Source organism: Ranitomeya imitator, chromosome 3 (genome assembly GCF_032444005.1).
Source record: "Ranitomeya imitator isolate aRanImi1 chromosome 3, aRanImi1.pri, whole genome shotgun sequence".
In the NCBI taxonomy this organism is placed as follows: domain Eukaryota; kingdom Metazoa; phylum Chordata; class Amphibia; order Anura; family Dendrobatidae; genus Ranitomeya; species Ranitomeya imitator.
Genome location: NC_091284.1, coordinates 276,782,984 through 276,796,980, shown reverse-complemented (window position 1 = coordinate 276,796,980; position 13,997 = coordinate 276,782,984). Strand labels below are relative to the sequence as shown.

The following is a 13,997-nucleotide window of genomic DNA, read 5'->3' as shown; positions in this document are numbered from 1 at the left end:
GCGCATAGCGCTACGGACTGCGCTAACGCAATGTCCCAAAAGGGATCGCGTTAGCCGATCCCGCTAGCGCAGATCCCCGATCTGCGCTAGCGAGGAACGGACCGCGAACGCTGCAAGCAGCGTTCGTGGTCCGTCACTTAAATGACGGCACATCGCTAGCGCACGCCCAATGTAGGTGTGCGCTAGCGATGCGTTCGCCATTACAATCAATGGCGGCGTTAACGGACTACGTTACACCGCGTTATACCGCGGTGTAACGTAGTCCGTTAAACGGGGTCACATAACGCAATGTGCTTGTTTAGAGACAGTTCAGTTCTACTGTTCTGTGTTAGTTGCATGTCTCACACTGGTAACGTCTCCTTTGATTTATAATAATCTCTGGAGGCAGATTCTCATGCAGATCAGTGTCCAACCATAGATCATAACAGCTCATTCACAGACATTGGATCACAGACATCAAGATGTCATTTTATTCAGCTCCGTATGACCTAGATGGATAGACGGCTTAGGACGGAGTGTCTTACTGACAGATTCCCTTTAAGGTATTTGAGGTTATATATGTAGTTGAGTCAAAGCTAGAAGCAGGTCCAGTCTTGTATCACTTACTGGGCTGCTTGCTGTCCTTTTGATAAATCCTTTCTCTCTGTTGCATATCTAGCAGTTCTCTGAACGCTGAGCTTTCTATAACTCCAATCACACTACTGATTGATTTCTATTTACACTGTGCATAGGCAGAAAGCTGTCAATCAGTGATGGTTGCGGGATTATATAGCCCTCATATATATGGAGGACAACATGCCATCAGTTTAATGGTCCTCTAGCGATAATCTCCTGCTGATATCAAAACTATAGCATACTAGAGGTCCATCGCTGAAATCTGGATCTTCGATAACAAACCCCAGGTGTCAGATTCCCTTTAAATCCAATCCCGGTGTTGTCTAGAAATATTTGCCCCATTTGTGAGAACTTGGGGCGGTATATGGAGACGCCGTACGTGATGTGGCCGCTCCATATTACCCGTCCTAGGACATCGCACGCTGTGTGTGAGGCTCTGATCTGGATGAAGACCCCTCTGCTTCATCTATTGCAGGATCACCATTGAGCAATCATTACTTCTTTTTTTTTATCAACCTGGAGAGAAAAACCCTCAGCCTGAATGATTTCCTGCCGCTGCCATCTGGGTCATTGATGGTCCCAGTGGGACCATGAGTTCTGCATATTGGGGGGCCGACACTGACCAATCCGGACTGGGATGCAGGAGGACGTGGCAGGAATAAGAATTAGGAGAAGAAAAGAGAGGGAGGGGACAGGGAAGGAGCACGCGTGTCTCGGTACTACTGCAGGCAGAGTTGCAGATACCCGGCGAGCGCAGGGCAGCAGGACCGGCGACTCCAGCAGCAGCAGCAGCAGCAGGTAAACAGGGAGGGCGGCGGGGGCCCTGGCTGAGGGGCCACACTGCAGAGCTGGCTGTGCCGGGGCTATGCGGCTCTGACAGCTCCACTAGTTCTGCTGTGCACACATTCTGCAGCATCAGCGCTCCACCTGCCCTTCCCCCATCTGTCCACTGAACGCCAATGTACTAGTGCAGAATCCGGCTGGTGAGGAGGCAGGATGGCACCGTCATAGGGAACTTCATTCCGGGGGATGCCACAGCCCCGGGCGGGGAAAAGCCGCAGCGCGACAAACTTATGCGGCATGCGACGTTTGCAGGAAGGAGAAGAATAGCCGAGGGTTGGCTCAGGCGGATGCGGCTTGTGCTGCCCTCAGCTGTCTGGGGAGCTGTCCGTGGTGCTGACAGTGGGACCGCCGGGCGGCAGGGCAGTGCCCACATGGCTGCTGCCTCCTCACTCACAAGTCTAGGGGTGACTTTGCTGATTGGCTGGAGAGCTCCTGTCCAGGCTGTGGGGGATGCATCGCTCAGCGGTGGTCCTGCATAGGTGGGTGTATCAGAGCCACACAAGGGACGATCACCCCGAATGCTGCAGATGGTCGGGTGACATAGCCATGGTGGCCACTGCAGGTATTCCGCCTGTCTGTGGGTGCAGATACTCAGCCTCTGGGTATGACTGACGATGGCTCCTCATTATGGCTTCTGCTGGATGTTCACCCTATACATCCCGCTGTGAAAGCTGACTGTATGTATTTACATGCCTCATGTGATAAATGTCCCAGACACCTGCTGTCTGCGCTCCGCACCGCAGATTGTGGGATCATATAATCCTCGTACGATGCACAGCGGCCACTTACCAGCCCACAAGCCACGCCAATGCCCTAGATGCTGAAAGCTGGCTCAGCAGTTCTTCTTTATCACTTCCACGCCCCAATTGAAGACATGAAGCAAGTAAAATGATTTTCCGTAAGTTGATCTTGGGCTGTGATGAAAGTCAGTGGCGTCCGTCAGTCTGTGTTGGGGTCTGTGATACCCAGTGGTGGACACGGACAGAAGAGATCCCTGTGTCAGAGCAGTATATGGGCCCTCTGCAGTCCAGTAGCCCATCATAACGCACTATGCCACCTGGGGATAGATGTGGCCCCCTTATCTCTTGGGCCCTAGTGTGGTTGCACGGGTTGCCCCAATGGTAAATCCACCCCGTGTCATATCACAAATCTGTAAATGGAAGCCGCGATGCAGATGTGAAAAGATCTTAAAGTTAATTATAATTGCTTCATAAAATAGATGTCAGGGGCGAGGGCAGGATTTCCAGAAGGTGGGGGAGGGGTTCTGACAGGGATTGCCCGGAGCCTAGCCACAAAGGACAGGCTGACCAGTGACTGAGCGACAGGACTGACGAAGCAGTGGATGCAACTCACATGTCAGCAGTTATTGCTTCTCCCTATTATTACCACTCCTGTCAATCCGCCGTCCACCGTGAGGGAACCTTGGACAGTTATCAACTCCGAAAGAGTCCTTACATTAATTAGCACAGCAGCGTCTTGGTGCAGCGTTCGGGCAAGCAGTATTATTTTTTTTTTTCAAAGCAATTACATCTATTTTAGACTGTTTGGTCAATCATCTATAGGCAGATAAAGGAAGTTTAGTATCTATGACGTAAAATGGTTTTACGGAGCCCCTGACCTGGTTATGAGGAACAGCAGGGACCCTGCATGGAAACCTGCCCTATGGTCCCATGCTATATTGTGCCACAGGCGCACAAGGTATGGAGAATACTGTAATCAATCTCACCTTCCCGCTGCCTGAGGCAGAATGTAGTGTCGGCATCCCTTTGTTTATGGTGCTAATAAAGTGCTAGTAAAAGGAAAAAGTGTCACCACTGAGCTAGAGGGATGAGTGCGCATGTGTGTGCGTGCATATGGCATGCACACGTGTGTATGTATGCATGTGCACCCATGAGAATATGTGTGATTGTTCGTGTGTGTGCGTGCATGTGCATACGTGTGTATGTGTGCATGTGCATCCATGAGAATATGAGTGAGTGTGCATGTGTGTATGCGCATGTGTATGTGTGAATATGTGTGTTTGTGTGCATGTGCACCCCTGAGAATGTGTGAAGGTGCGTATGTGTGCATGTGCATACATGTGTATGTATGCATGTGCACCCATGAGAATATGAGTGAGTGTGCATGTGTGTGTGTGTGTGCATGTTTATGTGTGAATATGTGTGTATGTGTGCATATGCACCCATGAGAATATGTGTGTGCATGTGTGTGCGCATGTGTATGTGTGCGTGCGTCTCCATACGTGTGTATGCGTGATGTGCACCCATGAAAATATGTGTGAGTGTGCATGTGTGTGCACATGTGTATGTGTGTGTGCATACGTGTGCATGCATGCATATGGGTGTGCGTGCCCGTGTATGTGTGTGTATAATATCTACAATCAGAACATGCATGATTGCTTGTTTATTTCAAAATAAAGAGGAAAATAAGCCATAGCACATGCAGTATATCTCCCTATGAAACAATGGACTGGGTGAAATTAAACATGTCCAATCTCAAGATAGAGATATATAGCACTTTATAACGTAACACACGAGAGCTTACTACATCATGTGAAAGAAAAAATCTGGATGCAGAAAGATAAGCTTTTGTGGTTAGGTGTAGAGTTACAGCTTCTTGTACGAGATGTCTTACTTCATCAGGGCAAGTGAGTCATGATAGGAAATACTACATCTGAATCTGCCATCAGAAAAGCGTCATTAGGCCCTCAGTGCAAACTGTTCAAGAAACCTTATTCTCTAGTTGTCTCTTATGAAGTTCGGAGCTGTGTAGTTAGTTGCCTTATTGTTTCCTTACAGTTGCCTTACAGTCTCCTCACGCTCAGATTTCTGGCAGGAAGGGCTCTCCTCATTGAGTGACAGTTTTTGGAACGTAGTAGAATTATACTACATATTAGGGCTCATACTCACATGCGAGAGAAACTCGGATGAGTCTAACACTTCAATACCCAGCACTCAGGAGCGGAGCGTGCAGCTGCATGTATTGCTACGCGGCCGCACGCTCCAATCCGAGTGCCGGATGCAGTGCCGGGTATTGACGTGCGAGACTCATCCGAGTTTCTCGCATGTGAGTATGAGCCCATAGTAGAACTATAAAGCCCAGCACAAGTTCTGCTGTAAGATATTCAGGTGTGTTCTGTACACGGCTATCACTGTGTTTACATATATATAATAAGGCATTCACACACACACACACACACACACACACACACACACACACACACACACACACACACACACACACACACACACACACACACACACACACACACACACACCTCTGGACAGTAAGAGCAGTGGTTCAGGAGACAAGCAGCTGATGGTATGGGCTGGTGAGTTTGCAACATTTTTAACAGCAGCTTGTCAGGAGCAGAGAGGTGGGGAAGGAGGTGAGCAGATAATGGCTGTATAGAAAGCTGACTGGGATGTTGGGAATTAACCCCTTTCCTGGAATGTGGCTGCTGTGCAGCTCTGCACTAAGAAACCAGCTCTACACTATGAAAAATAAAAGCTCCCATTTCAGGAAACAACAGATAGATAAAGCAAGTCAATTACAAATGTACTTATTGCCATTCTGTTTACCTAAAGCATTTTAATAACTTGAGAATAACCGGAATGAGAGAAACAAAAATTGACAAAACTAACAAAATGAAGTGTGAAGTTGCAAGCTGCTGTGACTGCATATACAAAACAAAGGATGCAGCAGCATACTCAGCCCTAAGATATATGCAAATATCGAAGACTAAACTGCATCACTGCTCTATAGAATACACAGATAAAATGAAGGTACCGTACATAGTGCATAAATTGGCCTCTGTTCAACGCGCTTTCTCGCTTGTGTATGGTCGCCAACTTAAAGGCAATGTATCACTGATCATCTTTTACTAAATTAAACAGGATAGTAAAACATATTCCTTTTGTCTAATCTGTCTTCCTTATCTGATTACCGTATATATTTTTATTCCCACAGAAAAACACCATGAAGTCCTAGTGTCCCACAAAGTGAATAAACTTTATTAAATTAGTTCATTTTTAAATATATAGCACACAAGCTACCTCTAAGGGTATGTTCCCAAGTTTAAGTTTGACAGAGTTTTTTCTTGCACCAAAAACCGATTCATGACAGGAAAAGCATTGTGTACAATATGCAGCATTTTCCCGCATTTTTTGTGTATTTTTGTGTTTTTACTTGCGCTTTTCTTCGCATTCATATGAATGCATGAAAAATGCCTCAAAAAAGCTGAAAGGATTGACATAGTCACATTTATTAAAAAAAAGCCCAGCAGATCAAAAAATGCAAGTGAAAAAAGGCAGTGTGCGAATGAGATTGTAAAACACATTCACTTTTCTGCTACTGTAAAATGCAATGTTTTTGTCACAAAACACATCATAAAACTGCTGCAAAATCTCCACATGTGAACATACCCGTAACACGGGACACACAGAAGGCAAGGAAACAAAGTCTCGATAATGTTAAAAGCTATATAACCTATGTAGGTACCAGCTCTAGTAGACTACATATAGAAACTTAGTAACAGCGTGTAGGAAAAGCAATATCTACACAACAGGTTAAAAATGCAGTGAACAAGTAACTCACAGAGTCTGACTGGCGTGGTCAGGGCCCACCCCACCAGCGGGAATGATCTTGGGGCCCACCATCTACAGTGACATATTGCGTATTCGTTCTAGGTCTCATGCGTATTCGTTCTAGGTCTCATACACATACATGTGTTCACTTTAGCATACAGTATAGTGTGCAAATTAGAACTGAATTGTACAGAGTTGGGGTCGTTCATCAGACATACACCCTTGGCAAATATCTGTAATATGTCGTCCATAGGATCCCATTGTAAACAAAAGCCATATACCGCACAGAATACATTTTTACAGTCTCCTTTTCTATGGAATGGAAGAGCATTATTCTGTACCACAAATACCAGTGTGTCCAATGGACAATTTGCCCTCCTTAGGTAAATACAGACATATGGATACCCTAAATTTATAAAGCAGGAGCTTTTACAGTCATGGACATACAGTGGTTATGGAAAGTATTCAGACCCCTTTTCATTTTTTACTCTTTGTTTCATTGCAGCCATTTGGTAAATTCAAAAAAGTTCATTTTTTTCATCCTGTCTTGACTGAGAAAAAAACAGAAATGTAGAAATTTTTGCAATGTCATATTTAAGTCACATGCTGCTCATTTCCTTGTGATCCTCCTTGAGATGTTCTACTCCTTCATTGGAGTCCAGCTATGTTTAATTAAACTGATGGGACTTGATCACAGTGCATGTCAGACCAAATGAGAATCATGATGTCAAAGGAACTGTCCAAGGAGCTCAGAGACAGAATTGTGGCAAGGCACAGATCTGGTCAAGGTTTCAAAAAAATTTCTGCAGTACTCAAAGTTCCCAAAACCACAGTGGCCTCCATAATCCTTAAATGGAAGACGTTTAGGACCACTAGAGGTGTTCCTAGACCTGGCCGTACAGCCAAACTGAGCAATCATGGGAGAATAGCCTTGGTGAGAGAAGTAAAGAAGAACCCCAAGATCACTGTGGCTGAGCTCCAGAGATGCAGTAGGGAGATGGAAGAAAGTTCCACAAAGTCAACTATCACTGCAGCCCTCCACCAGTCGGGCCTTTATGGCACAGTGGCCAAGTGAAGCCTCTCCTCAGTGCAAGACATGTGAAAGCACGTGTAACAGGGGCCAGGGTGGTAGCCATACCGAGGGATTGCTGCTGCTTCCTCATCACACCCTGACGCTCCGATACAGAAATATCATGTCCATTTTGTGGTGTGCTGTGTGTGTCAAGTAGTTCACCCACCTGTGAGTCAGAATCCTTCACAGCATACAGGGCTCCAATCTGTCACAGACACACACAAATATTATCAAAGTTTCGATTCACCTAATATATAAAGCTGAATGTGTGTTTGTGTGTGTATGTGTGTATGTCCGGGATTGGCATCTGCACCGTCGCAGCTACAGCCACAAAATTTTGCACAGTCACACGTCTGGACCCCGAGAGCGTCATAGGCTATGTTGTGAGGCAAAATTTTAACCCCGCGCATTCCAATTCACCAAACAATTTTGCCCCTATCTACATAATGGGGAAAAAGTGAAAGGAAAAGTGTTGGAGTCAAATTGACAGCTACCCAGATGTGAACAAGGGGGACTTAAAGAGTGAGAGCGATGGCGCCAAAGAGTATATACCGTACAGTTGCTAAGGTGGGGCCCCGACATGGGATACTCACCACACACGGGGATATGAACACACACACAAAATGCACCACACACTACCACGTGCTTGAACACATATACCACCCTCAGCACACATTTCACCACACATACACCAACCTTGCCACATAAAAGTCGAAACACAAAAGTCGCAGCTCAAAACTCGCCACATGCAAAACTAGGCTCACGCAAAACTCGCCACACGTGCAAAACTCACCTCATGGAAAACTCGCCACACGCAAAACTTGCACACGCGGAAAAATTGCGACATGCACAAAAGTTGCACCACATGCAAAAGTTGCCTCACACAAAACTTGCACATACTCAAAACGCACCACACATAAAACTCGCCACGCGCAAAACTCGTCGTGCGCAAAACTTGCTGCACACAACTTGCTACACTAACCTTTCACATGCAATTCGACACACAAAAAGTTGCTACATGTATGTCGCCACACAAAACTCATCTCATAAAAGTCGCTACATGCAACTCAACACACACAACTTGACACATGAAACTCGCCCTAAAACACACACAAGTCTGGTATTATCCTTTAAAAATAAAAATCTGATTAATAAGCAGATAAACTACAAGAGCAACAAATGTACCATATAGGAAATACGGCAGCTGTCAGTCACATGACCTGTCTATTATATGTATGTGTGAGCTAATATATACTGCTAGGGGGGAGGGCTTCCTGTTGGCTGGGGATGAAACAGGCTGCCAATTTAGCTTACAAATACTGAGGTAAAATACTGACCAAATAACGTGTGAACGCGGTCTAATACAGGAGGAGATGACATACAGATATATACTATATACAGGAGAGATGACACACAGGTATATACTATATACAGGAGGAGATGACATACAGGTATATACTATATACAGGAGGACATGACACACAGGTATATACTATATACAGGAGGAGATGACACACAGGTATATACTATATACAGGAGGAGATGACATACAGGTATATACTATATACAGGGGAGATGACACACAGGTATATACTATATACAGGGGAGATGACACACAGGTATATACTATATACAAGGGAGATGACACACAGGTATATACTATATACAGGGGAGATATAACACAGGTACATACTATACACAGGAGGAGATGACACACAGGTATATACTATATACAGGAGGAGATGACACAGGTATATACTATATACAGGGGAGATGACACACATATATACTATATACAGGGGAGATGACACACAGGTATATACTATATATACAGGAGGAGATGACATACAGGTATATACTATATACAGGAGGAGATGACACACATATACTATATACAGGGGAAATGACACACAGGTATATACTGTATGCAGGAGGAGATGACATACAAGTATATACTGTATACAGGGGAGATGACATACAGGTACATACTATATACAGGAGGAGATGACACATAGATATATACTATATACAGGAGGAGATGACACACAGGTATATACTATATACAGGAGGAGATGACACACAGGTATATACTATATACAGGGGAGATGACACACGTATATACTTTATACAGGAGGAGATGACACACAGATATGTACTATGTACAGGAGCAGATGACACACAGATATATACTATATACAGGAAGAGATGACACACAGGTATATACTATATACAGGAGGAGATGACATACAGGTACATACTATATAGAGGAGGAGAAGACACACAGGTATATATATATACAGGAGCAGATGACACACAGGTATATACTATATACAGGAGCAGATGACTTACAGGTATATACTATATACAGGAGGAGATGACACACGTATATACTATGTACAGGAGGAGATGACATACAGGTATATACTATATAAAAGAGGAGATGACACAGGTATATAGAGGAGGAGATGACATACAGCAGGTATATACTATATACAGGGGAGATGACATACAGGTATATACTATATATAGGACGAGATGACATACAGGTATATAGTATATACAGAAGAGATGACATACAGGTATATACTATATACAGGAGGAGATGACACAGGTATATACAATATACAGGAGGAGATGACATACAGCAGGCATATACTATTTACAGGGGAGATGACATACAGGTATATACTATATACAGGAGACGACATACAGGTGTATACTATATATAAGGGAGATGACAAACATGTATATACTGAGCGGAAAATGAGAGGTGTGAGGTGAAAATGAGGGGTGTGAAGTGAAAATGAAAAGGTGTGAGCGCAAAATGAGAGGAGTGAGGGAAAAGAGTGGAGTGATCGGAAAATGACAGATGTGAGGTCGAAATGACAAGTGTTAGGGGGAATGAGAGGAATGAGGGGGAAAGTAAGAGGAGTGAGGGGGAAAATGAGAGGCGTAAGGGAGAAAATGAGAGATGTGAGGGGGAAAATGAGAGGTGTGATGGGAAAATAAGAGAAGTGAGGTGCTATAACTAACCACAGATATTTACAATGCCCAGGCAACGCCGGGCTCTTCAGCTAGTTTTCAATAAAACTTTACTCAATTCGTGCATCTTCATAACAGACTTAATCCAACAACCTTCAAAAGACATAAGAACTTCTCCTGCACTTTCACTGGTCCTTTCCTTCAGTTTATCTTCTAGCACCGTGGCTTCCAGACCCGCAGTCCCCTGGGAATTCCAGCTTTCTCATACTAGGTGCTCCCCGTCCATTTTCCCCATCCTGGGTGAAAAATCAGGTTGCCTCTGCAATTCCTGTTCGGACCATAAGTCTGGGACGTCACAGGAGGTAACCTACAGACAAGCCACAGACCCTTCCAGACTGCCTCGCTTTTCACGTGCTTTAAGATCTAACATCTCCAGACCTGCTTCCCTTAGTGCTTCTTCTCTCTCTTTCAACTGTATCTCTGTAACTCACAACTACTACCACTCCTTCTAGAACAATTCCTCTCACTCTGCTCTTGCTCCTCCCGCTAGCTGAAAATTACCTCAGTAAGGCAATCTCCCTGCCACTGCTCTGGCTCCACCCCCTTTCTCAACTGTCACTACTCTGACTGAAACCAGTTCTCAACACAATCTAATCTCCTACTCTACAGTGCCCCTTAACACTAACCCACAAGTACACTGCCATAACCCTTACCAACGCTGACCTACCACTGCCACTGACTGTCCCTATTCCTGTCCCTAACACACAGATATCAGAACAGTGTCAGCCATTATCATATTAAACAGTGTCAACTATCATAAACTACACAGGGCACACAGCAAACACAAAACATACCCAGCTTCATTAGGTAGGCATGCACAGGAATGTAGGGCTCAAACCAGCTGCCTGCGCACCCCCTTACACCCGCATAGAGTTTGCTAAAAAACACATTAATGACTCCCAGACTATGAGAAATAAGATTCTCCTGTCTGATGAGACAAAGATAGACCTTTTTGGTGATAGTTTTAGGCGGTATGTGTGGAGGAAACCAGGCACTGCTCATCACCTGCCCACTACAAGCCCAACAGTGAAACATGGTGGTAGCAGCATCATGCTATGGGGGTGTTTTTCAGCTGCAGGGACAGTACGACTGGTTGCCATTGAAGGAAACATGAATGCGGAAAGGACAGAGAAATCCTGGATGAAAATGTTTTCCAGAGTGCTCTGGACCTCAGACTTGGCCGAAGGTTCACCTTCCAACAAGACAATGACCCTAAGCACACAGCTAAAATAACAAAGGAGTGGCTTCAGAACAACTCTGTGACCATTCTTGACTGGCCCAGCCAGAGCCCTGACCTAAACCCAATTGAGCATCTCTGGAGAGACCTGAAAATGGCTGTCCACCAACGTTCACATCTAACCTGACGGAACTGGAGAGGATCTGCAAGGAATAATGGCAGAGGATCCCAAAATCCAGGTGTGAAAAACTTGCCTTATTCCCAAGAAGACTCATGGCTATACTAGCTCAAAAGCGTGCTTCTACTCAGTACTGAGCAAAGGGTCTGAACATTTATGACCATGTGATATTTCAGTTGTTTTCTTTTAATAAATTTTCAAAAATTACTACACTTTTTTTTCAGTCAAGATGGGGTGCAGGGTGTATATTAATGAGAAAAAAATGAACTTTTTTGAATTTAACAAATGGCTGCAATGAAACAAAGTGTGAAAAATTTAAAGGGGTCTTGAATACTATCTGTACCCACTGTAAGTGAAGGCCCATAACATAATGTGAACAGGGCCTTACTTGCTGTGCAGGCTATTATGATTATGAAAATTCCCTATATCGGTATATTTTTATTGTTAAGTTTTATCAATTTAATAAAATTAATTTTATGGAGTTTATGGGATGTTTTATCTGAAGCCAATGTAAACAGTATACCAGTGGGTAACATCGAGGAAGCTGCACTGCTACGCAGGGTGAGTATATATTATTTCATATTTTTAGTACTACTGTAGCCTGTCGGCATCTCAGTACTTAAAGGGAATCTGTCAGTAGAATCAAACCTGCTAAGCCGTCTATATGGTCATCTTTTATTCTAGAGAAATCTACATTTTTCTTAATATGTAAATGAGCTGTTAAGATCTATGGGCCGGACATAGATCTCCCTGAAAATCTGCCTCGAAAGCTTATTTTAAGGGCCCCTTTCTACTTGCGAGGAAAACGGACGAGTGCAGTCCGATAAAAAATCGGATAGACACCTATATATATATATTTAATGCATCGCTAGATAGCTTCAAAGCCGGTAATTCAATTGCCGGCTTTTGCTATCTCCTTCACAAACCCGACAGGATATGAGACATAGTTTACATACAGTAAACCATCTCATATCCCCCATTTTTTGCATATTCCACACTACTAATGTTAGTAGTGTGTATGTGCAAAATTTGGGCGCTCTAGCTATTATATTTAAGGGTTAAATCGCAGAAAAAATTGGCGTGGGCTCCCGCGCAATTTTCTCCGTCAGAGTAGTAAAGCCAGTGACTGAGGGCAGATATTAATAGCCTGGAGAGGATCCATGGTTATTGCCCCCCCTGGCTAAAAACATCTGCCCCCAGCCACCCCAGAAAAGGCACATCTGGAAGATGCGCCTATTCTGGCACTTGGCCACTCTCTTCCTATTCCCGTGTAGCGGTGGGATATGGGGTAATGTAGGGTTAAATGTCACCTTGCTATTGTAAGGTGACATTAAGCCAGATTAATAATGGAGAGGCGTCAATTATGACACCTATCCATTATTAATCCAATTGTATGAAATGGTTAAAAAACACACACTCCAGGCTTAATATCTGCCCTCAGTCACTGGCTTTACCACTCTGGCGGAGAAAATTGCGCGTGAGCCCACGCCAATTTTTTCCGCGATTTTACCCTTAAATTTAATAGAGCGCCCAAATTTTGCACATACACACTACTAACATTAGTTGAGTGGAATATGAAAAAAAGGGGATATGAGATGCTTTACTCACTGTATGTAAACCATGTCTCATATCATGTCAGGTTTGTGAAGGAGATAGCAAAAGCCGGCAATTGAATTACCGGCTTTTAAGCTATTTAGCGCTGCATTAAATATAAATATCTATAATATAACGCTGGGAGCGTCACTCTGTCCGAAGCCTCTATAGACTGCGCAAGCGCCGGCGCAGTCTGGGCCTCACAGAGCGACGCTCCCGGGAGATCGCGGTATGCGTAAGCACTGAACGCATACCGCGATCTCTCCACCGGAGAGTCAGGGACCGCCAGGAGGGAGGGTAAGTATACTCACCTTTCCCGGTTCCAGCGCTGCTTGCGGCTCCGTCTCCCGGCTCCTCTGCTCTCGGCTCCGGAGGGCGCGGACTGCGCAGGCGCCGATTCCTGCTGCCGGAATCGGCGCCTGCGCAGTCCGCGCTTTCCGGCGCCATTTTCTTGAAGACACACTCCGGCTCCACTGCAGGTGTGTCTTCAAGAAAATGGCGCCGGAAAGCGCGGACTGCGCAGGCGCCGATTTCTGCTGCCGGAATCGGCGCCTGCGCAGTCCCCGCTTTCCGGCGCCATTTTCTTGAAGACATACCTGCAGTGGAGCCGGACGATAGGTGAGTATGGTATTTTTTTTTTTTTTATATGGCAGCAGCATTCGGGGGCATACACACTGGAGCGGGGGGCATATAATACAATGGTGGCGCAGGATGGGAGCAGCACATGACAGAACGGGCGCAGGATGGCAGCAGCACATGACAGAACGGGCGCAGGATGGCCGCAGCACATGACAGAACGGGCGCAGGATGGCCGCAGCACATGACAGAACGGGCGCAGGATGGCCGCAGCACATGACAGAACGGGCGCAGGATGGCCGCAGCACATGACAG

The 13,997-nt window shown here is 45.1% G+C and overlaps 1 protein-coding gene across 1 annotated transcript in view; it reads left to right on the top strand.

Annotated features, from left to right (window-relative positions):
- Positions 1 to 1,291: 1,291 nt before the first annotated feature.
- Positions 1,292 to 13,997, top strand: part of SYT2 (synaptotagmin 2) — a 332,824-nt gene continuing 320,118 nt past the window's right edge. Inside the window, exon 1 of the mRNA XM_069756485.1 lies at positions 1,292 to 1,413. The gene's annotated coding sequence lies outside the window, so the exon portion shown is untranslated. The remainder of the gene's footprint in view (positions 1,414 to 13,997) is intronic.